This window comes from Pinus tabuliformis, chromosome 1_1 (assembly GCF_031772625.1).
Source record: "Pinus tabuliformis cultivar Carrire ecotype Pingquan chromosome 1_1, CPIR1, whole genome shotgun sequence".
Taxonomy (NCBI): Eukaryota; Viridiplantae; Streptophyta; class Pinopsida; order Pinales; family Pinaceae; genus Pinus; species Pinus tabuliformis.
In genome coordinates this window covers 301,229,605-301,254,446 of record NC_142297.1, presented here as the reverse complement: position 1 = coordinate 301,254,446, position 24,842 = coordinate 301,229,605, and positions in this window count along the sequence as shown.

Genomic DNA, 24,842 nt, shown 5'->3' with positions numbered 1-24,842 from the left:
GAATTGTGTGACCAACATACCGTTCTGCAGCAGATTAGATTCGCGTGCCTTTGAAGGTGTCTACCAGCCCGAGGCGCATGCGATGGGTTTCGTTCGCCAGCCAGGTGCAGGGCCAGCTGCCTGCTCTGTGCAGCCCCTCATAAATAACATTTATTAGCACCTGCATCCGGGTTTTGCATGCTTTATTTTTACTATTCAAACGATCGAACGATTTTTGTTCAATTGATTAAACAACACTTTTGCTTTCTTTATTTTTATTGTTCAAATGATCGAACGATTGATGTTCAATCGATTAAACAACACCTTTGCGTGCTTTATTTTTGTTGTTCAAACGATCGAACAATCATTGTTTAATTGATTGAACAACACTTTTGTGTGTTTTATTTTTGTTGTTCGATTAATCCAACGATTGTTGTTCAATCGTTTTAAAAACACTTTTGTGTGATTTATTTTTGTTGTTCAAATGATCAAATGATTGTTGTTCAATCGATTGAACAACACTTTTGTGTGCTTTATTTGTGTTCTTCAAACGATCGAACGATTGTTGCTCAATTGATTGAACAACACTTTTGCATGCTTTATTTTTTCTATTCAAACCAGTATATCATTGTTGTTCAATCGATTGAACAACACTTCTACATATTTTATTCTTGTTGTTTATATGATTGAACTATTGTTGTTCAATCGTTTGAACAACACTTTTTCATCCTTTATTTTTGTTGTTCAAACGATCAAATGATTGTTGTTTAATCGATTGAACAACACTTTTGCGTGCTTTAGTTTTGTTGTTCAAATGACTGAACGATTGTTGTTGAATCGATTAAGCAACACTTTTGTGTGCTTTATTTTTTCTATTGAAAGGATTGAACAATTGTTGTTCAGTTGATTGAACAACACTTTTGTGTGCTTTATTTTTACTTTTCAAAGAATCAAACGATTGCTATTCAATCACTTGAACAACACTTTTGCGTGCTTTATTTTTGTTGTTCAAACAATCGAACGATTGTTGTTCAATGAATTGAACAACACTTTTGCCTACTTTATTTTGGTTGTTAAAATGATCAAATGATTGTTGTTCAATCGATTGAACATCACTTTTGCCTGCTTTATTTTTGTTGTTCAAATGATCGAACGATTGTTGTTCAATCGGATGAACATCACTTTTACGCACTTTATTTTTGTTGTTCAAACAATTGAATGATTGTTGTTCAATCAATTGAACATCACTTTTGTGTGCTTTATTTTTGTTGTTCAAACGATGAAACGATTGTTGTTCAATCGATTGAACAACACTTTTGCATGATTTATTTTTTCTGTTAAAACGATCGAACGATTGTTGTTCAATCGATTGAACAACACTTTTGCGTGTTTTATTTTTGTTGTTCAAACAATCGAACGATCGTTGTTCAATTGATCGAACAACACTTTTGCGTGATTTATTTTTGTTGTTCAAACGGTTGAATGGTTGTTGTTCAATCGATTGAACAACACATTTGCGTGTTTTATTTTTGTTGTTCAAATAATTGAACAATTGTTGTTCAATCAATTGAATAACACTTTTGCATGTTTTATTTTTTCTATTCAAACTCTTGAGCAATTGTTGTTCAATCGATTGAACAACACTTTTGCGTGTTTCATGCTTATTGTTCGAACGATTAAACGATTGTTGTTCAATCGATTGAACAACACTTTTATGTTTTTGACATCTACTATTCAAAAGATTGAACAATTGTTGTTCAATTTAATGAGCAACACTTTTGAATGTTTTATTTTTGTTGTTCAAATGATTGAATGATTGTTGTTCAATTGATTGAACAACACTTTTGTGTTTTCTGACTTTTTTTGTTCAAAGGATTGAACAATTGTTGTTTAATTGATTGAAAAACACCTTTACATGTTTTTATTTTCAATTTTGCTATTCAATTGATTGAACGATCGCTATTCAATCAATTGAACAACACGTTTTTCATTTTCGTAGTAATAACTATGATTTCTCTTTACTCTTTCATCGTCAGCCATATTTTCATTTTTCTTTCTCTTTTATGTTTTGAATAAAAAAACCATCCAGTTCGATTTTTGCGTAAGATAAATAAAAATAGTAATATTAATACCATTTTGACTTATAAAACCTTTTGATGGTCATCTTTATTCCAAAGCTAACATGGTGCACCTAAATAATGACGGGTTGAATATCTTCTCTTTGGACATATCATAAAATGATTTCTTATTTTAATACCATGTTGGTTTATGTTTCACACTTTTAAATGGATAAATCCCTTTGATATGATGATTTGGGGGTAAAATTATAACTTTCATTGGCATTTTTTTACTTCTTACACCATCCCTGACTCTTAAGGAGTAAATGAGCCACCCTCCTTTTACAATAAAAGCATGAAACTATGAAAATATGAAAATATAGAAATATGAAAATGCAACAAACATTGTCTTAAAGAGGATAAGGGGTCTTAGCACGAGCCAGCCTACCATGATAATAAGGATGTAATGGGTGACATTCCATTATAGCCACCACACCAAGGTAATGACCTTCTTTATAATTGAAACCGTCAAAAGGAAAAGGGGTCTCATCACGAGCTAGCCTGATCACTTTGTTATATCCTAGTCAATGGCACAATAATTATCTAATTACCATGTCAGCATGGTGGTCTCTTTATAGCAATAAAAAACAAAAAAGCATCTAAATACTAAATGAAGGACTCTAACTCATTTTTGTTGTTAAAAAACAAATACTCTTTATACTATTACCACCTATGGATTTATTTCTAAAGGAAAATTTATCATTTTAACACCATTTCTAATAGCCAACATGCATGGTAAACTATATCTTTATTTGCATTATATCATTATTGTCCAATCACTCTACCAAAAATCATTAACATTTATCGTCGGTCATGCGTTCGTCACCTTTCCACCTAAGGTAAATATTTATTTACATAATTATATAATCTCTCTTTTTGTTATGAAACCAACTCAAGAAAAGATAGAAAGGATAGATCAACGCCCTAGAATTCAGCCTCTTCGAGGGGGAACTTCCTTTACATTACATAAATGAACAATTCTTGGATGATACAAATGAAAAAACCTCCTTTCTATATATAGGAGTCTAAGGAGTCACAATATAATCCAGCCGACCTAACAATAATAATATAAAGCCACAAAAATAACAATAGAGGGATTCAATGGGGCACAGAAATAACAATATGGGGGTAATAGGGGCACAACAATATAAATAAGGGGTATAACTACAATAGTAATGGGGTAATCACTAGTATTATAGGGACCCGACATGCCCCTCTCCTTCAAAAATGTGTTGTCCTCAATGCTTAAGTAGTTCTGCATACTTCTGCATAAAATTCTCATCCTCCCATGTGGAATCTTCAGCGGATAAGTTCTTCCACTTGAAAAGATACTCTGAAATTGATCGATTTCGTAGCTGTCGAGTTCTTGTTTCTGTGACTGCTTTCGGTTCCAATATAATTTTTCCTTCCTCGTCAAGTTCTGGCAATATTGTTTGAATTTGGAGCTTGTCACCTATAACCTTCTTTAAACGTGAAACATGGAAAACTGGGTGTAATCGAGAAGCGGCAGGAAGCTCCAATTTGTATGCCATAGTACCAATCTTTTGCAACACCTTGTACGGACCATAATACTTTGGTGATAATTTATTATCCTTCTTAGCTTGCTTTATGGACATTTTCTTATATGGTTGTAGCTGTAGGAATACCCAATCACCTACATCAAAACTTCTTTCACTGCGATGTTGATCTGCCTGTTGTTTCATTCTATTTTGTGGCAACACGAGGTTATCCTTTAAGAGTTGGAGGACTTGTTGTTGATGTTCGATGTGATGTTCCACTGCCTGAACCTTAGAATTTTCTCTTAAATATGATGTGATGGATGGTGGTTGATACCCATAAAGTGCCATAAATGGGGTCATTTTTGTTGCTGTATGGAAGGAAGTGTTATACCACCATTCAGCCAGAGGCAGCCATTTGACCCATTATGTCTGTTTATCAGATGCAAAGAAACGAAGATATCCTTCCAAAAATTTGTTTACTATCTCAGTTTTCCCATCAAATTGAGGATGATAAGATGAGCTATGAGCTAACTGAGTACCAATACAAGAAAACAATTCTGTCCAAAAATTCCAGTGAAAATGGGATCTCTGTCACTTACAATAATATTTGGGTTTCCATGTAGCTTTTGAACTGTTTCCATAAATGCAGTAGAAACTGTACTGGCTTTAAATGGATGTGATAATGCACAAAAGTGTGCATACTTGGTAAGTCTGTCAACTACCACCATGATGACACTCTTTCCCTCAGACTTGGGTAAACCTGTGATAAAATCCATTGAAACCTCCTCCCAATGTTGGCTTGGAATGGATAAAGGTTGTAATAGACCCGGTGTCTTAATTGTTTCAACTTTATTTTGCTGGAAAAGCAAACATTCCGCCACAAACTTTTGAATATCTGATTTAAGGCCATCCCAAAAAAATTCCTTCTTAACCCTGTGGTAAGATTTTAAAAATCCTGAGTGCCCTCCTAAGGGAGAAGTGTGCAATTCCATAAGAATCTTTTGTTTTAGCTGGGAATTCTTACAGAGGTATAAGCGATCTTTGTACCATAACGAATCATTTTTCCAGCTAAATGTATCAAAAGTACTAGAATCTTGTTGTAGCTTTTGAATAAGTGCCCACACTTCTTCGTCATTCTTCCATTCCTCCCTTGCTTTGTTTATCCAATTTGGTTGGATAATAGAAATGGCGCACAACAATGCTTCCACATCCTCATCCTTTCTTGAGAGTGCATCTGCCACCACATTTTGCTTCCCTTTTTTGTAGATGATTTCAAAGTCATAACCCAACATCTTTGTGACCCACATTTGTTGCTCTTTAGAGGATAATCTTTGTTCTAAAAGGTATTTAAGGCTATCATGATCCGTTTTTACCTTGAAGTGTCTTCCCATTAGGTAGGGTCGCCATTTCTTAAATGCATGGAGTATTGCCAACATTTCCTTCTCATAAATAGCTTTGCTTAGAAACTTTCCCTTGATTGGATGACTTTCAAAAGCAATGGGTCTTTCATCTTGCATTAGAACAACACCAATTCCATTTCCTGAAGCATCACATTCCACAATAAAGGTTTTTGTGAAGTCCGGTGTAGCTAAGACCGGTGCTTGGCACATTGCCTCTTTAAGATGTTCAAAGGCCTTTGTTGCTTCCGGAGTCCATGAAAATGAATCTTTCTTCAATAATGTTGTTAGAGGTGCTGCTATTCTCCCATAATTCTTAACAAACTTGCGATAATACCCTGTCAACCCAAGAAATCCTCGCAGATGCTTTATGGATGTGGGGATTTTCCATTCCTTAATGGCTTTAATTTTGCTAGGGTCTACTTAACTCCTTCATGAGATACAATATGACCCAAATATTCCACCTCCTGGACTCCAAAGAAACATTTGGATCTTTTTGCATATAATTGTTTCTCCTCCAATAGTTGTAGCACCCTGTCAACATGTTCAACATGATCCTTCCAAGATTTGTTGTAGATTAGTATATCATCAAAAAATACTAACACAAACTTTCTAAGGAATGGTTTGAAAATTGAATTCATCAAAGCTTGAAATTTTGAAGGTGCATTGGTAAGGCCAAAAGGCATGACCAAAAATTCATAATGACCCTCATGAGTTCTAAATGCCGTTTTCGGAATGTCTTCAATCTTCATTCTGATTTGATGATATCCCGAACGAAGATCCAACTTGGTGAAGTAAATTGATCCATGCAATTCATCAAGTAATTCATCAATAACAGGAATGGGGAACTTATCTTTAATAGTGAGCTTGTTGAGCTCCCTATAATCCGGACACATGCACCGTGATCCATCCTTCTTGTGCACCACTACTACTGGAGCTAAGAAAGAACTTTGACTCGGTTGAATTATACCAGCCTCTAGCATTTCTGAAACCATACGTTCAATTTCACTTTTTTGGACATAGGGATATCTGTACGGCCTGATGTTTGGAGGAACACTTCCTGGAATCAGATGAATAGCATGATCATGATCAGGCATAGGTGGGAGACCTTTTGGAGTCTCAAATACCTTGGAATGATTGTCCAAGACTTTTTGTAGATCTGGAGAAATAGATGATTCCAATGTTGAAACATCTAGTGAACATAATTGTGTAATTACACCTCTTTGCTCCTTTTTTAGAAGCTTTGTCATGCCATTAGAGCTGATTATCTTTCCTAGTTTCCCTGCAATACCCCTTAATTCAACTTCCTTTCCTTCCGTAAAAAATTTGATGAAAAGTTCTTGAAAATTAAAAGCTATTGTACCCAAGGGTTGTAGGCATTGGACTCCTAGTACAACATCAGCACCTCCCATTGGAATGGAAAGCATTGGGCTAGTCAATACATATTCTCCCATGGATAGCTTGATATTATGGCACTTTCTAGAGCAATTTATTGTTCCTCCATTTTCAATCATCACTTGACACTCTGGTGCCGGATATAGGAAGCAATTCAATTCTTTTGCTACCCTACAATGAATAAAATTGTGGGTGCTTCCTGAATCAATCAACACTATTACCTTTTTCTTCTTGATTTGTCCTTCTATCTTGATGGTTTGAGGAGTGGTAATTCCCGCCAATGCATTACAAGATATGGTCGGATTTATTTGTTCTTCATCTAGGCTTTGTTCCTGGAGTATATCTTCTTCTTTTGACCTTTCTTTCTCCTTTTCTTCTTCCTCTTCACAATCTATGTAGAATAATTTCTTCTCAGCACACTTATGACCTTTTGCTCTTTTTTCTTCCAATTTTTGTGGTGTCAACCTTATCAGTTGTGGAAGACTAGGGGAAACAACCCTTCCGTCTTTATAGTTGTGAGTGGTATGCTTCCTGGTTGCCATAATTTTGCTTTCCATTTTTCTTGCTAACCTGAATGCCTCTCTAATGAATCATGTTGGATATTATCCTTTAAAGACCCTATGAACACATCAACCCTATGCTCCTCTGGAATATCTTTTACCCTTATGTTCAATTTTTGGAACTCCTCAATGTGCTCCATTACTGAATCCTTTTGTTTGAGACTTATCAATTGGCTAAAAAAAGTGTTGCTTTTTGTATCTTCATAATGTGCTATCAATTCTTCTGTAAAAGTTGCCCAAGTGATAAATTGTTTACGAGAGCAAATCCATTGATACCATACAAACTGATTTGGTTCCAAATATACAGTTTCCATACGTACCATTTGTGTGTTTTGCACATTATTGAGATCGAAGAATTGCTCCATCTGTAATATCCATGTTGCGGGATCCTTCCCATCAAGCTTCCTCATATCGATTTTTGGAATATGGTGATTCTTCGATCCAGCATTAGCGTCTATGGAGTCATGATTAACATTTCTTTTGTTCTCACCATGAGTTTCCTTTACTACCTTTTCACCATTAGTGACCCTTTCTTGTAGCAACTTCTTCAATTCTTCCATGTCTGTCTTCAAATCTATCTTCAAATCTACCATGTCTCTCTTCAAATCTGTCTTCGAATCATCCATCTTAGCTTCCATGCCCTTTATCTTAGATTCCACACCATTTATCTTAGATTCCATGCCACTTATCTTAGCTTCTGTTAGTTTTTGTGAGCGTGACATTTGTTGCACTTGTTCTTGTAATTTTGATATATCATGTAGCATTTCTTCCTCTTCTTCATGAGTCATGCTAGAGCTTTCAGGTTCCTTACTAGGTGTTTGCATTTTCTTTCCTCGGGAAATCAGTTACCGATAATAATGCTTTACTATGCCCTTTGAATTCCGTTAAACCAAGCTTACACAAAAATTTAAAAAAAACTAAACACAGTTTTTCACTTTATAGAAGCCTGATATTGAATCTGATGTATCTATGCAATTTCAGATCATCCAGTTCTTAAATTCCTACCTATAGTAGCCTCCTATGTCCTCTTTCCAATGCCATAATTCTGAGCCAAATTGGATTCTCCAAGGAAGAGTTATGTGAAATCTCCCACAGTGACTTTCTTTTAGACTGGTTCAGTAGAGCTAACTTGTACGACGTGCCACGACTTACTGTTTCAACCTTTGAATCTGAAACACACACACAAGAAACTAAAGTCCGTCCTCTTTCTGTACCTTCTTACGAAATTTCAATCCGATCCCCAGAGAGAAAGTTATGACGATTTTCCCGAGGTCATATCATATCGCGGCAAATATCACGCGAAAATCTCTGAAATTTGGACCCAAGATTTATTGTGATTTCTTCTAAAATGGGTTTTTTTTGTGTCTTCTGAAACATCACAGGAAAAAAGTTATAGCGAAAATTCCACGATGACCTGTTTGGAGCACCGAAACCCTAGAATCCAAAGCTCTAATACCAAATGTTATGGAACCAGCTCAAGAAAAGATAGAAAAGATAGATCAACGCCTTAGAATTCAGCCTCTTCGAGGGGGAAACCTCCTTTACATTACATAAATGAACAATTCTTGGATGATACAAATGACAAAACCTCCTTTCTATATATAGGAGCCTAAGGAGTCACAATATAATCCAGCCGACCTAACAATAATAATATAAAGCCACAAAAATAACAATAGAGGGATTCTATGGGGCACAGAAATAACAATATGGGGGTAATAGGGGCACAACAATATAAATAAGGGGTATAACTACAATAGTAATGGGATAATCACTAGTATTATAGGGACCCAACACTTTTATTCTTTTTATGGGCATTTCAAATCTTTTGACCTGTACTGCTCTTACTGCTTTTGTCATATTTTACACCACTTTTATTGATTGTCTAGATGCATTTATGAATCCTCAACGTCCTTTCCCTTTTTCTTATGTTTTATGGTCATGGACACCCTTTTCTAATTAGATGGAGGAAGGTATGAATTATGGGATAGCGTGCATAATAATTACCAAACACCACTGTAACTTGCTGGTTTGACAAAATATTACATTTACACAAAAAAATTCTGATTGAAATCTTTACATGTAGCTTATATGTTGCTATTGAAAACTAAAACTGTGGATTCAAGAAAATTGCATGCAGAATAGTGATTTTTTTACTGGAGAACAACAAGTATCGGGGGCAACTCTATTTCCAATGAGCCCACACTATTACAACTAACAGAAAAGGCTCAAGCAACTAGTGAATGCTAACAATTGTTCGAACAGGATGTGCTTGCATGCCTTCCACCTTTTGCATCACTTTCCTCATCAGCTCAACCTACATCAGCTTCAACAAATACCAGTACATACATGCCATTCCACATTTTTTTCAGAGGTAAAACTTGAGGTAAAATAGCATAAGTTTCTAATTTATTAAAAATTTAGAAAGTTTTCATGAAAATCCATTGGGCATTATTTATCATCATTCATTCCACATCTTTACCACTTCCGATTTTCAGAGACAGAGAAGTTTTCAGTTTGGGGGAGTGTTACTTTCATTAATTTATTTATTATGACCATGCCATCATCCATCGATCTACTTATTTATTCTCAACACTTACCTTATTCCATGTTGTTTTACACCAAGCATAGATTTCAACAATGATTGTAGCAACCACCTCAATTTGTTTTCTAATATTGCATGAGGGCATGTTAATTCTCCAGTTTGGGGGAGGAATTTCTACACATGATGGAAGTTTTCTGCTTTATTTCTCATTTAAGTCATACAATTTCATTTTTATATAGTCCAGAAATTGATTTGTGTATATCTTTAAAACTATGAACTGAATTCTTGTGATTTTTGGATAGCAAAGATGTATCATTAAAATACACAAACCCAAAAAATTTCAAGTTAAATTAGTTTGTGAAAGTCCAGAAATCATGCACTCTCACCTACAGCCACTTTTCTTATATATCATGATCCATGCATGAAAATGATATGATTTGTATCTTTTGAGAAAATGGTTAATGATGTTCGTTGTTACTTATATCATATTTTGCTGCAACATCATATACATATAGCTGAAATTTAATGTGAAAATTGTTACGCCTTCGTCAACATTGATAAAATTAAATATTCATTATTTGAAGAAGAACTCATTTGTTCCATCAATTTCATGAGTTGGGATGAACATTTTTTTTATAGCTTGGTTAATACAGAGGCTTTGGGTTGTATAAGGGCATGCAACATATTCAGTTTGGGGGTATGTTGGGACGTTAACTTGTCATTATTATTATCACTTTTTAAGGTCTATTTCATCCATTTCTACCGTTCTTTATCACATCATTTATCATAATTTATCATATAATTCCATTCTATAATTATTTATACTCTTTTGCATAAATATTATTGCTTCTCCTTTATTTTTAATAAAATGATGATTATTAATCATGATTTTACCAATGATGGTTTATTAATAGATTTGTTGTAACATCACTTATGATTTTAGCCTCCAAGATCTTTTCCAGATTGCAAATTTGATCTCCAGCTCATGATTAAATATTCCAACTCATAGATTTGCTCAAATAAGAAGTGACAATTTTGCATTGGAAGTTTCGAACAAATGAAGAAGAATCTAGAAAATCCAAAACATATCGAATTAGTTTTGTGATGAGTTGTTTTCCAAAATTCGGTCTGTATTAAGAGAAATGCAAGCTTCTTCAAAGATGATTTTCTCATATTTTTTGTTGTGGATGTTTTCCATATTCTTCCAATTTCAATACCAAATTCGACTTGTTCCTGCGGAATGTTGATGGAAAGATTTTTTAGATATGATCTTGCTGATCAATTTGTTTTGTACAATCCAAATTTGTAGTGGAAATTAGTTTATAATCAACTTTGTTGTAACCTCCCTTTTCTCTCTATGTATTTAAATGAAAATAGAGATCAAAGATGAGGGGGAGAATTAGGATAATTCAGAGGAGAATAGGAGGAGAATTAGACGGTAATTGGGGGATAATTGGGAGATAGGAGATAGATAATTTTTAGATAGGACGTAGTAGAAGAGATAAGAGATGAATGATCCGAAAAAATATTTTCCTTGTGATGCATTAAAGAATTACATATTAAGCTTTCATTTAACCATGAAATTATGATTACATAAAAGAAGAGGAAGAGAAGAATATAAAGTCATGTATAAAAGACACAGGATTGATATCGAAGTTTGTTTAGGAGGGACTACATCTCAGGGCTCTGCTCGAATTAGTGGGGAGGACCTGTTTTCATTAGGTGGCAAAATAATCAAAGTACATCAAAATTCAAAATGATAACCCTATACATCTAAAATTGAAGAAGCCCAAAAATTACAGATCTTTGATGAAGGAAAGGACAACAACATTGTGTTCGTGGCGTCGAGAAATGATGAAACCATATAAAAACTTTCGAAATCTGACAAAGTAGAAATCTGGCCACCCGAAGAAATTTCTCAGATCATGGTTCCAGCCCCCTCTCTACACTGCTCATGGTTCCACCTGCATACAAATCCATGCCTGCCTCTTGGCCTACTCCTAGCACACTGGGCAAAAGGGATGATATACCTCTTGGTGGGTAGATTACCCAATGAAGGCCATTGGGTGCAATGGTTAAGTTAGAAAATTATTGAGGCGGGGTTGATTGATCAAACCCCACCCCTCTTAGTTTAATACATTACATTTTTATTGTTTTAAAAACTAGGTGGTAGTTCCACTATTTTGTTGGCCCGCGCCACTTTACCGCTAGCGCTCATTGTACTTGTGGTAGGTGGAGAGGGCGGTGGGGTTGATAGCCCGCAAGCCCACCTATTGTTATGAAATTTTTTGTGTGGGCTATGGGGGTGGTGGGGTCATGGTCGCCCACCCCTAATTAAATGTTGGTTACAGTGGTTGAGGGAGGGTCAGCAAGGGTCATGGCTCATCAGCCCATAATTGATAATTTTTTGTTGGATATTGGGGGATGGAGAGGTTGGTGGCCCGCCACCCAATTTTTTTTATTTTATAACAACCCTATGGTCATTTTTGAAAAATTAGAAAATTGAAAAAAAGAGTCAATTCAAATGGGCCACAAATTCACCCAGAATTTGGCGCATGTCAGCTAGAATCCGGTGGCTAGATTTTTTCCAAATTGTTGCCTCCTTAAGCCTACCCAATCACCCAAGTCAACCCTAAACTTTGACTGCTCCTAACTTTTGCATACAGACTCAATTTGATGAACCATTCGCACCACCGCAATCACGAAGATGAGATCTTCAACATGAAATTTGTCGGAGCATAATCCAAACACTTTGATTTTGACCCTTCCTGATTCCTCTTAGACTTTTGTATGTGTCTGGAGCCACCTGGACCAATCCTCCCTACTGAGGAGATTTTGGACCCTAAAAGCATTTACACTTAGTACATTGTTTTTGTCGTTTTCAATCCACACTTTCAATCACCTGCATGCGAAACTGGTGAACTATTTTACAATCATGCACACCACACATGACTGAACAACCCTTCCTTGCCAAGAGTTTATACAACACATGCATTGGCTAAGGATTACATAAAAAGTAATTAATACCACAACTGTTAATAAGGAAATGCCAAAATATCATCGTTGCGGTTTGAAGTGATGGAAGACACGCCATCACTTTTACATTTACTTACAATGTACGATTTACAATGGTGGCCACAACAAGCTACTACCTGTAAAAAATCAACTTAATAAAGCAGACTACCGTGAATGGGGTGGATCCATTTGTTGAACATGTTCACCTTTCAGCTCCTGTAGCGATTTTTCCTGAGCAGGGAGCATCAGACACATGGTTTGTTGGTGTCCCTCTTTATTGCAATGACTACAATGATTATTTTTCCTTCAAACTTTTGGGGCTTCCTTGGGGAATTTTCCCCTGGTGTTCCTCTGATAAGTGTTCATGGGGACCTCAGTATCGTGTCATCATCTATCATTGGCTACTTACTAGTTGTATTGGAGCTTTCTCTCATTTCCTTTTTGGTGTATCTGAGTCCTGCACAGTGTGGGAATTCCTCGACTTTGATGGGGTTTACATTGCATTGGCCTTTGATGCCAAGGCCCTTTCCCTGATACCCCATATTCTTCAATAGTTTGGATCCAATCACTATAGTATGTTTTTCAAAAGCAACAAATCCATCATAATGAAAATCATATGAGAACGGGGAATTGCATTTTACCTCTAGGTTGCGATGCAGCAGCTTTTCCAAGGAATCATCCTTGGCCTACAACTAGCGTAGTAATATTTGTTTTTCTTCCCTTGCCCCCTATAGATGCCTCCTTAGCTTAGCATTCTCTACTTGGATGCGGTGGTTGATCTCCTCAATTTCTTGGAGTCCTACTGCGAGGAGTGCCCTTTTCATTATGTCTGTTGAAATCCTTGATTCATGGTCTGAATCAGACCCCAAATCTATGAGTCCTCCTGCCGTGACCCCAACGGATGTAAACTTCGTTTCATCGCCAGAATCGGACCCCAAGTCAATGGGCCTACCTCGTGAAAATCCTGTAGTTGCAACCTTCTCATCTTCCTTTGACTCGGAATCTTGGTTTTGCTGCACGGTAGTGACAACCTTCTGCTTCCCCTTCTTGTCATTCCTTTCAGGTCTTAGCTTAGGGTGCAACTTCCAGCACTTTTCTTCGTCACGCCCCTCTTTATCATAATGTGTACAAGAGGGCTTTGCTCCCCTTCTCTTGGTTGCTACGGTTCTCTTTGGGTGGTCATCTTGTTCATGTGTTCTCATGTTTTCCAGATGAACAACCTTTACACTGGCCAAGTCAATGATAGTACGTTCAAACAATAATAATGAATATCTAATGTAACTATGTAATGATCTCCCCGGATGCGGGTGCTTCAGCTGGTAGTTAAGGAGATGGGATAGGGGTGCAACAGAGCTGGAAGACACCTGCCAGCCCAACACCATCTAGATAAGGAAGGGACGCATCAAATATAGAGGAAGGGGTGATCACATGGCTTCACGCAGTGGGAAGACAGCATGCAGAGTTAGAACATGGAACGGGCCATCACCTACGCATGATTCATGTCAGGCTGGGCTTCAGCTCCATTTAATGCAAGAGTAATGGCGGGGGATAGCTGAGGAGAGGTGGTTGAAGTTAATTTCATGTATAGCCATGGACTCGGCTCGAAGCTCCATATGCATCATTGGTCGGGCGAAGGGGTGTTATGAGAGGCTGTTGGGGTACGCTTGGCTTCTGAGTCGCGCCCTCTGCCTGCTCCAAATTTGCTCTCTTTTCCACTCTCAGAGCACCTGCGCGCTCTATCTACTTCTTTTCCCACCATGGTACGATAATTTTTAATCTGAAGAAGGGGCGGCTCGAGGGGTGGAAGCTCTTGACAGTAGCTCAGGAGGCAAAGCACCTCGGGTTCTCCCTCTTCCTCTGTGGAAAATCCTCGCGATCCCAACACCAGAAGCCGACGAGGTAGAGCAAGCCTTCGCTCAGCTCCCTTCCCTCTGCCCTAGCATCACTCCCCCCATACCACGCTCTTCCACTTCCGCAACACTCTCAATCAGCCAGTTATCACTATAGCCATTTCCATCTCCTTCTCTGAGGAAGCGGTTCAGAGCACCCAGATACCCTGCCCTGGAAGCGATATGCTTAAAGCGGAACCCAGTCAACACAAAGCCCAGTAGAATGCAAGTAAAGACAAGGAAATAGTGCATGGTGGACAGCCCAAGCGGAAAGGGAAGGATGCTATGCGGGAAACGCATGAGGATTCAGAGCCTCAGCGTGCCACGCCAGCCATGGAGATGTGCAAGATGAACGAGGAGGACACGCAGTTGGTTGAAGGAAGAGGAGAGGGTGAGCAATCTCAGCCAGACAACCGTGAAGATTGGAGCTGCCCAATAGTGGAGGAACCTGCTATGGAGGAGTTCATCAACCAAATTACCAATGCTAGGTGGCACTTCATCTAACTTTTGGTTCCACCTCTTTTTTTGTCCACGTAGGCGCATCCAAGAGGATGAATTGCTGGTTTTATGTTGTTTTCTTAGCTCTTTTCAGAAAACTATGGAAAATGTTCAATGATGTCCTATTTCTTTTTGTAATTCCCGCACTATCAGACTGGTTTCCCCTCTGTTGGGGCAGTCTTAGAACTAGTTATTCGGTAAGCTAAGATAAGCTGTTTTCATTTACAGCTAGAACCACTCTGTAAATATCTTTTTTCCTCTCTTAATAGATTAACCTTACTTAGCAAAAAAAAAAAACTATGTAATGATCTAATATACTTAGTTACTTATTCAAGTGAGTCAAGTGTAATGCCCAAATTAAGTGCTTGTTTTCTAAACTCCTTGGTAAGGCTTCGAACATCCTGACCTTTTCCTTGCTTTAAGTATTTCCAATCCATTAAGGCTTTTTTTTAATAACCCAAGGGATAAAATTCTTCTTTTAATGCAGAAATGAAACTAGGCCATGAGGAAAGAAGATTACCCACACTCTTACTACTTCGCAATTTACTCTCCCACTAGATGAGAGCAGTGCCACTCAGCCGAAGAGAGGCCAATTGAATCTTTGCCTTGTCATCTGCAATCTGTTCAATCCTATAGTAGATCTCAGTTTGCCTAATCTAGTTAGTAAGATTTTATGCATTACTTTTACCGTTATACATGGGAAGATCAAATTTGACATCTAATTTAAGTAAAGGTTTCTTATATGCACCCCTTCAATTTCTATGATGATGGGGATGAGAGGAAGAATAACTTTCACCCATGGAAGGAGAAGGAGGTGGATCTCCTCCATAATCTCCGTGCACTGAACCTTATTCTTCTGGAACTTGTGCCCCTCCACTCTCAAGTTTTTCAAGCCTTGAGAACATCTTCTGAACACAATTTTCCATCATGTAGAAAGTCTTGCGGAAGTTTACCTCCTCTTCATGTCGACCATCATCCTCCTCACCCATGTTTCTCCTTCGATGTGCACTTCCCACTTTGGGATCGAAAGACTTTAGTTTCCCTTCGCCTCTTTCGAGCCTATTTCTTGTTAGCATACAAACATGCAATTCACATCTACAAGGACCGCTTTGATACCAGTTGATCCCAACAAAACCTTTTTCTTGTGATGCATTAAAGAATTACGCATTAATCTTGCATTAAACTATGAAATTATGATTGCATTAAAGAAGAGGAAGAGAATAATAACAAGTCACACATAAAAGACACGGGATTGATATCATAGTTCATCTAAGAGGGACTACGTCTCTAGGCCCTGCTCGAATTAGTGGGGAGGCCTGCTTTCATTAGATGGAAAAATAATGAAAGTAAACCAAAAGTCAAAATGATGACCTTATACCTGCAAAATTGAAGAAGCCCGAAAATTGTAGATGACAAAACCGTTGAGTTCGTGGCATTGAGAAATGTTCAAACCATATAACATTTTTTGAAATTTTACAAAGTGGATATCTGGCCCCCTAGAGAAATATTTCAGATCATGGTTCTAGTTCCCTCTCTACACTACTGACAGTTCCACCTGCATAGAAATCCATGTCCGCTCCTTGTCCTCCTCTAGGCACACTAAAAAAAAGGTCTGATATATCTCTTAGTGGGCAGATTACCTAATGAAGGTCGTTGGGCGCAATGGTTATCTTATAAATTTGTTGAGGAGGGGTTGGGTGATAAAACTTTTCCCCTCCTATTTTAATACATTGCATTTTTTATTTTTTAAAAACTAGGCAACGGGTCCACTATTTTGGTGGCCCGCAACCCTTTACCGCCGGTGTTCATTGTACTTGTGGGAGGTGGAGAGGGCAATGGGGTTGATAGCTCACATCCCCACCTATTGTTATGAAGTTTTTTGTGTGGCCTTCAGGGGTGGCAAGGTCATTGCCACCCACCCCTAATTAAATTTTGGTTATGGTCATTGAGGAAGGGCCGGTGGGGGTCATGGCCCGTCTGCCCATAACTAATAACTTTTTGTTGGGTATTGGGGGGTGGCGAGGTTGGTTGCCTGCCACCCCAAAAATATTTTGTTTTTGTTTTATAACAACCTTATGGTCATTTTTGAAAAATCGGAAAACTAACCAAAGTAGTCAACTTAAATGGGCCACAAATTTTCCCAGAATCTAGCCCAGGTTGGCTAGAATCTGGTGACTAGATTTTGTCCAAATTGCTGCCCTCCTTATGCCCGCCCAGTCACCCAAGTCAACCATGAACTCTGATTGCTCCTAACTTTCGCATATCGACTCGGTTTCATGAACCGTTCACACCACCGCTATCACGATGACGTGATCTTGAACATGAACCTAGTTTGAGCACAACCCAAACACTTTGATTTTTGACCCCTCTTGAGTCCTCTTGGACTTCTACATGTGCCTAGAGCCACCTGGATCAATGAGAGATGAGAGGATGAACAATTTTTGAATTTGAGGCAAAGTTAAGAGCTTCATTATGTTGTAATTATTTCCTTCATATGTTTTAATGAAGGAAGTTATCCATTACGTTCTACATCCATTATCTGTAATCTGATCTAAGTTACTTCTCAAGTCGGAACAGAGTCTTGGGCAGTTGGGCCCACTACCTTGGATGTGTTGCTGCCTTGAACATCTACAATAATTTAGTTGTGTGCTTGTTTCTTTGAATTTCAATTATTTTTCTTTGAATTAAATTTCCTTTCTTTTAACTAATTTATTGTTTGATGTGTTTTCTAGATTTGTTATTTCATTCAATTACTAGATTTGATCTGATTTGTTACACTAGATTAACATTTGAATTTTTATGAGTGCAATATATTAAATTTCAAATTCAGCAATGTGTGGTTTAATTTAGTAATGATTCAAGTTGTGTGACTAGCATAATTGTTTTTCCTGTCATTTAATTTTGCTTTTTAATTTAGTATTGGTTTTCAAGTCTTACATTTTATTTCTTATTGAATGAACTTGATAGTATAGAGCACAATCATATAGAACCAGTGTTAGCTGTTGGTATTGTTATGCATATATTTTTCCGATTGCTTTGAAATCAAAAGACACTCCTTGGGCCGATAATTAATGTCTAGGTGATTAGCTGTTTTATTTATTTATTTATTAAGCAGTTAATTTTACCCAACATAGTGTGATAAAAATTACCCATTATGCCACTTACCACTAACTCTAATATTTGATGCAATAGAGACACATGCTCTTGATATTCTTAACATTGTTCATGAAACCCTGTTTCATTGCATAACATTTTACTAGGGTTTGACATTTCTTCTTTTATACAATTATCTTTTTAGTTAATTCCCTTTATAGAACTTGTAGGGATATCAATTTTCTTGCATTATAGTTGTGAATTCATCCATGCTATCCACCTCTTAGAATAATTTATCTCATTCCCTGCTTTAATTCTCCGCAAGGACAAGAATAATTTAGGTGACTTCAATCAGATTGTAATGGATTTGCATGTAGTCCTAACCATTATTTTGAATATTAATAAACATAAACATGCATATAAGCACAACCATATCCTTAATGAAAATTTAACAAGTGCATTTCCTAATGAGGAGTTAAACATTTCCCTACATTCATATTTCTTTTTAATTGACATATTATCCAACCTTTAATGCATGAAAAACACCACATGCACATAGAACTCTATATATTGAGCTGGTGTTGCTTATGATAGAAAGAGCTTAGAAGAGATGTGAAGCTTGCATGAAATCTACAAATATGTAAATATGTATACAAACAGAGAGAGGGTATGAAACTTCACATTCTTGTTACAGACACATACAAAAGAGTTGACTTTGGACCACAATCAAAAAGCGCTCAGAATACATATTTATTTAAATCAACAAATCTTCACTTTGGCATTTTTACCGGTGGAAATGCAAAACCTCTCTCTCTAATTTCAGCAATGAATAGTTACATACACAAGAGCTTTTCCAATGTCAACACATTATGCATCAAAATTATAAATTTCTAAAATACAGTTGAGTAGTATACACATTAAGTAGAATGATATACACATTAATGTTAATAATCTATAGTTATTAATTAATGGCTCTAATAAGAACGAATTATTCTTGATTAAAAATAATCTTTACGACTATGTTTAAGAAAATTGAGGCACATGAGTTTGAGATGTCAGCATTTGATGAAATTGTGATGGCCTTTCACAATTAGCAATTAATTTTTAACAGAAATATATAAAAAAGAACATCAACAATCCTAATAAAACCAAAATTTCTGGCATAATTCACAACAAAAAACCAAACCCACGTAATCTCTTACATGGATTTTATAGCTAAAAACTAAATTTCATTTCCTTATATGCATCTCTTTTTGTCTGCCACATCCATAATTGATCCCAAATCCTGTGGCATCAATATAACCCATCGATTTTGTCATTGGTTACTACAAAGAGGATAGATATGACTGTGAGGTCGCAACAGTGAGCTTCGAGTAAGTATCGAACAAGAAAGATTATGGAAGTCTTCTATGTAACAATAGGAAATTGTTTATACACAATTACAATTTTTACCAAATCCATAACTATAAGGGCTTGTAAGACTACAACAAATTTACCTAATAGAGCAATACCAATTGAAACTGAGTAATAAGCATAGAAAGAGCATCATCAATTTATTACTAAAATTTCCACTATTTTAAATATGTTTTCAATATGGACTCCTCAAGAAAATAGATATATTATCCTTCAGAATGCAGGGAACCAACTTTTATACTCGATTGTTATATCAACACTCTAAATAAAAACCCTCATGATGAAACAACCATCGGCAAACAAAATTCGAGCTAGTAAATTTTGTTCTAAACCGTCAGGGTCTACGACACATTCATGAGGCATCAGCATGGATGTAGAAAACTGCCGCGCATAGCTTCCTCACCATACCAAAGAACAATTTACCTTTTCCCACCTAAACAACCAAATTTAATTACCATTAATTTGTCCCATTCTCAGGCATAACCTCATATAAATAATTGTCCAATATACATCACAAGCACACGCCAAGTTTTGACGTATCTATGCCATCGATCTAGGATTATAGTTTTTAATACAACTCAATCAGGATATGTGTTTCTATAACCGAGGATAAACTTAAGCTAGAAATCAGCTTTAAGACTTAAAGATATTCATACTTATTCGGATTAGTGGATAAGGTCGAATACTCTCGAATCCATATGAGTACTAGAACGAAACCATCTATCATTCCCACTTTCTAGACTTCGCAGATAACCACTATCAAAAGGGAAACATCCGAGCTGTGACTTTACCTTCCATGTATATTTTTATCACAAGAGATAAGTTTATGACCCACTACGGATAAGGATGCCTCTGACGATAATACCTTTAATAGGTAGTTTGCAAAAGGGAACAACTTTGCTACTACTTTTCCTCAATCCCTTTATGGAAATGGTATCGGTTGACTTTGTTGCCAACTTCAGACCTCCAACTTGTAATAGGGTATACATTAAAAAAAGAGACTACAGCAACCCAAATGACATCCAAAAGGGGAACAATGATTGTGACTTTTCTGCATCATTATTGGAGGTAACTCAATCCTCATGCAATTGCCTTTAATTCAATGAACTACCAAAGAGTGTGACAAAGTTTGTATCTTTTGTGGTTCTGAATGTGTTCTTTGTTAATCACTACCCAAAAAACATGGTTCTACATGCAAACTTGACTGTTGTACATCATCTATGGAAATAACTTCAACATATTTGCAAGGAATGACAATGTATGCATAATATGCATATCACCATAGATGACAACCCATACATCAACGCCAAGCCACAATGAAGGAATATGTTGGGTCCCTATAATACTAGTGATTACCCCATTACTATTGTAGTTATACCCCTTATTTATATTGTTGTGCCCCTATTACCCCCATATTGTTATTTCTGTGCCCCATAGAATCCCTCTATTGTTATTTTTGTGGCTTTATATTATTATTGTTAGGTCGGCTGGATTATATTGTGACTCCCTAGACTCCTATATATAGAAAGGAGGTTTTGTCATTTGTATCATCCAAGAATTGTTCATTTATGTAATGTAAAGGAGGTTGCCCCCTCGAAGAGGCTGAATTCTAAGGCGTGGATCTCTCTTTTCTATCTTTTTGTGAGCTGGTTTCATAACATTTGGTATTAGAGCTTTGGATTCTAGGGTTTCGCTGCTCCAAACAGGTCATCGTGGCATTTTCGTTATAACTTTTTTTTGTGACGTTTCAGAAGTCGCAAAAAAAATCCATTTGAGAAGAATTGGCGCTGAACCTTGGGTCCGAATTTCAGAGCTTTTCTCGCGATATTTTCGGAGATATGATCTGAGGAAGTTACTCTTTTTGCAAACTCCTGAATTACATTCAAAACAGGTGACCTGGGGAAAATCGTCATAACTCTCTCTCTGAGGATCGGATTGAAATTTCGTAACAAGGTACAGAAAGAGGACGCACTGTAGTTTCTTGTGCGTGTGTTTCAGATTCAAAGGTTGAAACAGTGACTCGTGGCACGTCGTACAAGTTTGCTCTACTGAACCAGTCTAAAAGCAAGTCACTGTGGGAGATTTCACATAACTCTTCCTTGGAGAATCCAATTTGGCTCAGACTTGTGGCATTGGAAAGAGGACGCAGAAGGCTACTACAGGTAGCAATTTCAGAGTTGGAGGATCCGAAATTACAGAGATACATCAGATTCAATATCAGGCTTCTATAAAGTGAAAAAAGGTGTGTAGTTTTTTTTAATTTTTGTGTAAGCTTGGTTTAACGGAATTCAAAGGGCATAGTAAAACTTTATTATCGGTAACTGATGCCCCGAGGAAAGAAAATGCAAACACCTAGTAAGGAACCTGAAAGCTCTAGCATGACTCATGAAGAAGAGGAAGAAATGCTACATGATATATCAAAATTACAAGAACAAGTGCAACAAATGTCACGCTCACAAAAGCTAACAGAAGTTAAGATAAGTGGAGTGGAATCTAAGGTAAATGGCGTGGAATCTAAGATAAAGGGAATGGAAGCTAAGATGGATGGCATGGAAGCTAAGATTGACGCTAAATTTGATGGCATGGATGATAAGATGGATGAATTGAAGAAGTTGCTACAAGAAAGGGTCACTAATGGTGAAAAGGTAGTAAAGGAAACTCATGATGAGAATAAAAGAAATGTTAATCATGATTCCATAGACTCTAATGTTGGATCGAAGACTCACCATGTTCCAAAAATCGATGTGAGGAAGTTTGATGGCAAGGATCCCGCCACATGGATATTACAGATGGAGCAATTCTTCGATCTCAATAATGTGCAAAACACACAAAAGGTACGTATGGCAACTTTATATTTGGAACCAAATCAGTTTGTATGGTATCAATGGCTTTGTTCTCGTAAACAATTTATCACTTGGGCAATTTTTACGGAAGAATTGATAGCACATTATGAGGATACAAAAAGCAACACTTTTTTTAGCCAATTGATAAGTCTCAAACAAAAGGGTTCAATAATGGAGCACATTGATGAGTTCCAAAAATTGAACATAAGGGTAAAAGATATTCCAGAGGAGCATATGATTGATGTGTTCATAGGTTCTTTAAAGGATAATATCCAACATGATGTGCGCCTTTGGGAACCTGATTCATTAGAGAAGGCATTCAGGTTAGCAAGAAAAATGGAAAGCAAAATTACGGCAACTAGGAAGCATACCGTTCATAACTATAAAGACGGAAGTGTTGTTGCCCATAATCTTCCACAACCTACAAGGTTGACACCACAACAATTGGAAGAAAAAAGAGCAAAAGGGCTTTGTTATAATTTCGATAGCAAATACACAAAAGGTCATAAGTGTGCTCAGAAGAAATTATTCTACATAGATTGTGAAGGGGAAGAAGAAAAGGAGCAAGAAGGGTCAAAAGAAGAGGATATATTCCAGGAACAAAGCCTAGATGAAGAACAAATAAATCCAACCATATCTTGTAATGCATTGGCAGGAATTACCACTCCTCAAACCATCAAGATAGTAGGACAAATCAAGAAGAAAAAGGTAATAGTGTTGATTGATTCAGGAAGCACCCACAATTTTATTCATTGTAGGGTAGCAAAAGAATTGAATTGCTTCCTATATCCAGCACCAGAGTGTCAAGTGATGATTGCAAATGGAGGAACAATAAATTGTTCTGGAAAGTGCCATAATATCAAGCTATCCATGGGAGAATATGTATTGACTAGCCCAATGCTTTCCATTCCAATGGGAGGTGCTGATGTTGTACTTGGAGTCCAATGGCTACAATCCTTGGGTACAATAGCTTTTAATTTTCAAGAACTTTTCATCAAATTTTCTGTGGAAGGAAACGAAGTTGAATTAAGGGGTATTGCAGGGAAACCAGGAAAGATAATCAGCTCTAATGGCATGACAAAGCTTCTAAAAAAGGAGCAAAGAGGTGTAATTGCACAATTATGTTCACTAGATGTTTCCACATTGGAATCATCTATTTCTCCAGATCTCCAAAAAGTCCTGGACAATCATTCCAAGGTATTTGAGACTCCCAAAGGTATCCCACCTATGCGTGATCATGATCATGCTATTCATCTGATTCCAGGAAGTGCTCCTCCAAACATCAGGCCGTACAGATATCCCTATGTCCAAAAAAGTGAAATTGAACGTATGGTTGCAGAAATGCTAGAGGCGGGTATAATTCAACCGAGTCAAAGTTCTTTCTCAGCTCCAGTAGTATTGGTGCACAAGAAGGATGGATCATGGCGCATGTGTCCGGATTATAGGGAGCTCAACAAGCTCACTATTAAAGATAAGTTCCCCATTCCTGTTATTGATGAATTACTGGATGAATTGCATGGATCAATTTACTTCACCAAGTTGGATCTTCGTTCAGGATATCATCAAATCAGAATGAAGGTTGAAGACATTCCGAAAACGGCATTTAGAACTCATGAGGGTCATTATGAATTTTTGGTCATGCCTTTTGGCCTTACCAATGCACCTTCAACATTTCAAGGTTTGATGAATTCAATTTTCAAACCATTCCTTAGAAAATTTGTGTTAGTATTTTTTGATGATATACTAATCTACAGCAAGTCTTGGAAGGATCATGTTGAACATGTTGACAGGGTGCTACAACTATTGGAGGAGAAACAATTATATGCAAAAAGATCCAAATGTTTCTTTGGAGTCCAGGAGGTGGAATATTTGGGTCATATTGTATCTCATGAAGGAGTTAAGGTAGACCCTAGCAAAATTAAAGCCATTAAGGAATGGAAAATCCCCACATCCATAAAGCATCTGCGAGGATTTCTTGGGTTGACAGGGTATTATCGCAAGTTTGTTAAGAATTATGGGAGAATAGAAGCACCTCTAACAACATTATTGAAGAAAGATTCATTTTCATGGACTCCGGAAGCAGTCACAGAAACAAGAACTCGACAACTACGAAATCGATCAATTTCAGAGTATCTTATCAAGTGGAAGAACTTATCCGCTGAAGATTCCACATGGGAGGATGAGAATTTTATGCAGAAGTATCCAGAACTACTCAAGCGTTGAGGACAACACTTTTTTGAAGGAGAGGGGCATGTTGGGTCCCTATAATACTAGTGATTACCCCATTATTATTGTAGTTATACCCCTTATTTATATTGTTGTGCCCCTATTACCCCCATATTGTTATTTATGTGCCCCATAGAATCCCTCTATTGTTATTTTTGTGGCTTTATATTATTATTGTTAGGTCGGCTGGATTATATTGTGACTCCCTAGACTCCTATATATAGAAAGGAGGTTTTGTCATTTGTATCATCCAAGAATTGTTCATTTATGTAATGTAAAGGAGGTTGCCCCCTCGAAGAGGCTGAATTCTAAGGCGTGGATCTCTCTTTTCTATCTTTTTGTGAGCTGGTTTCATAACAGAATAACCATTGTTAAT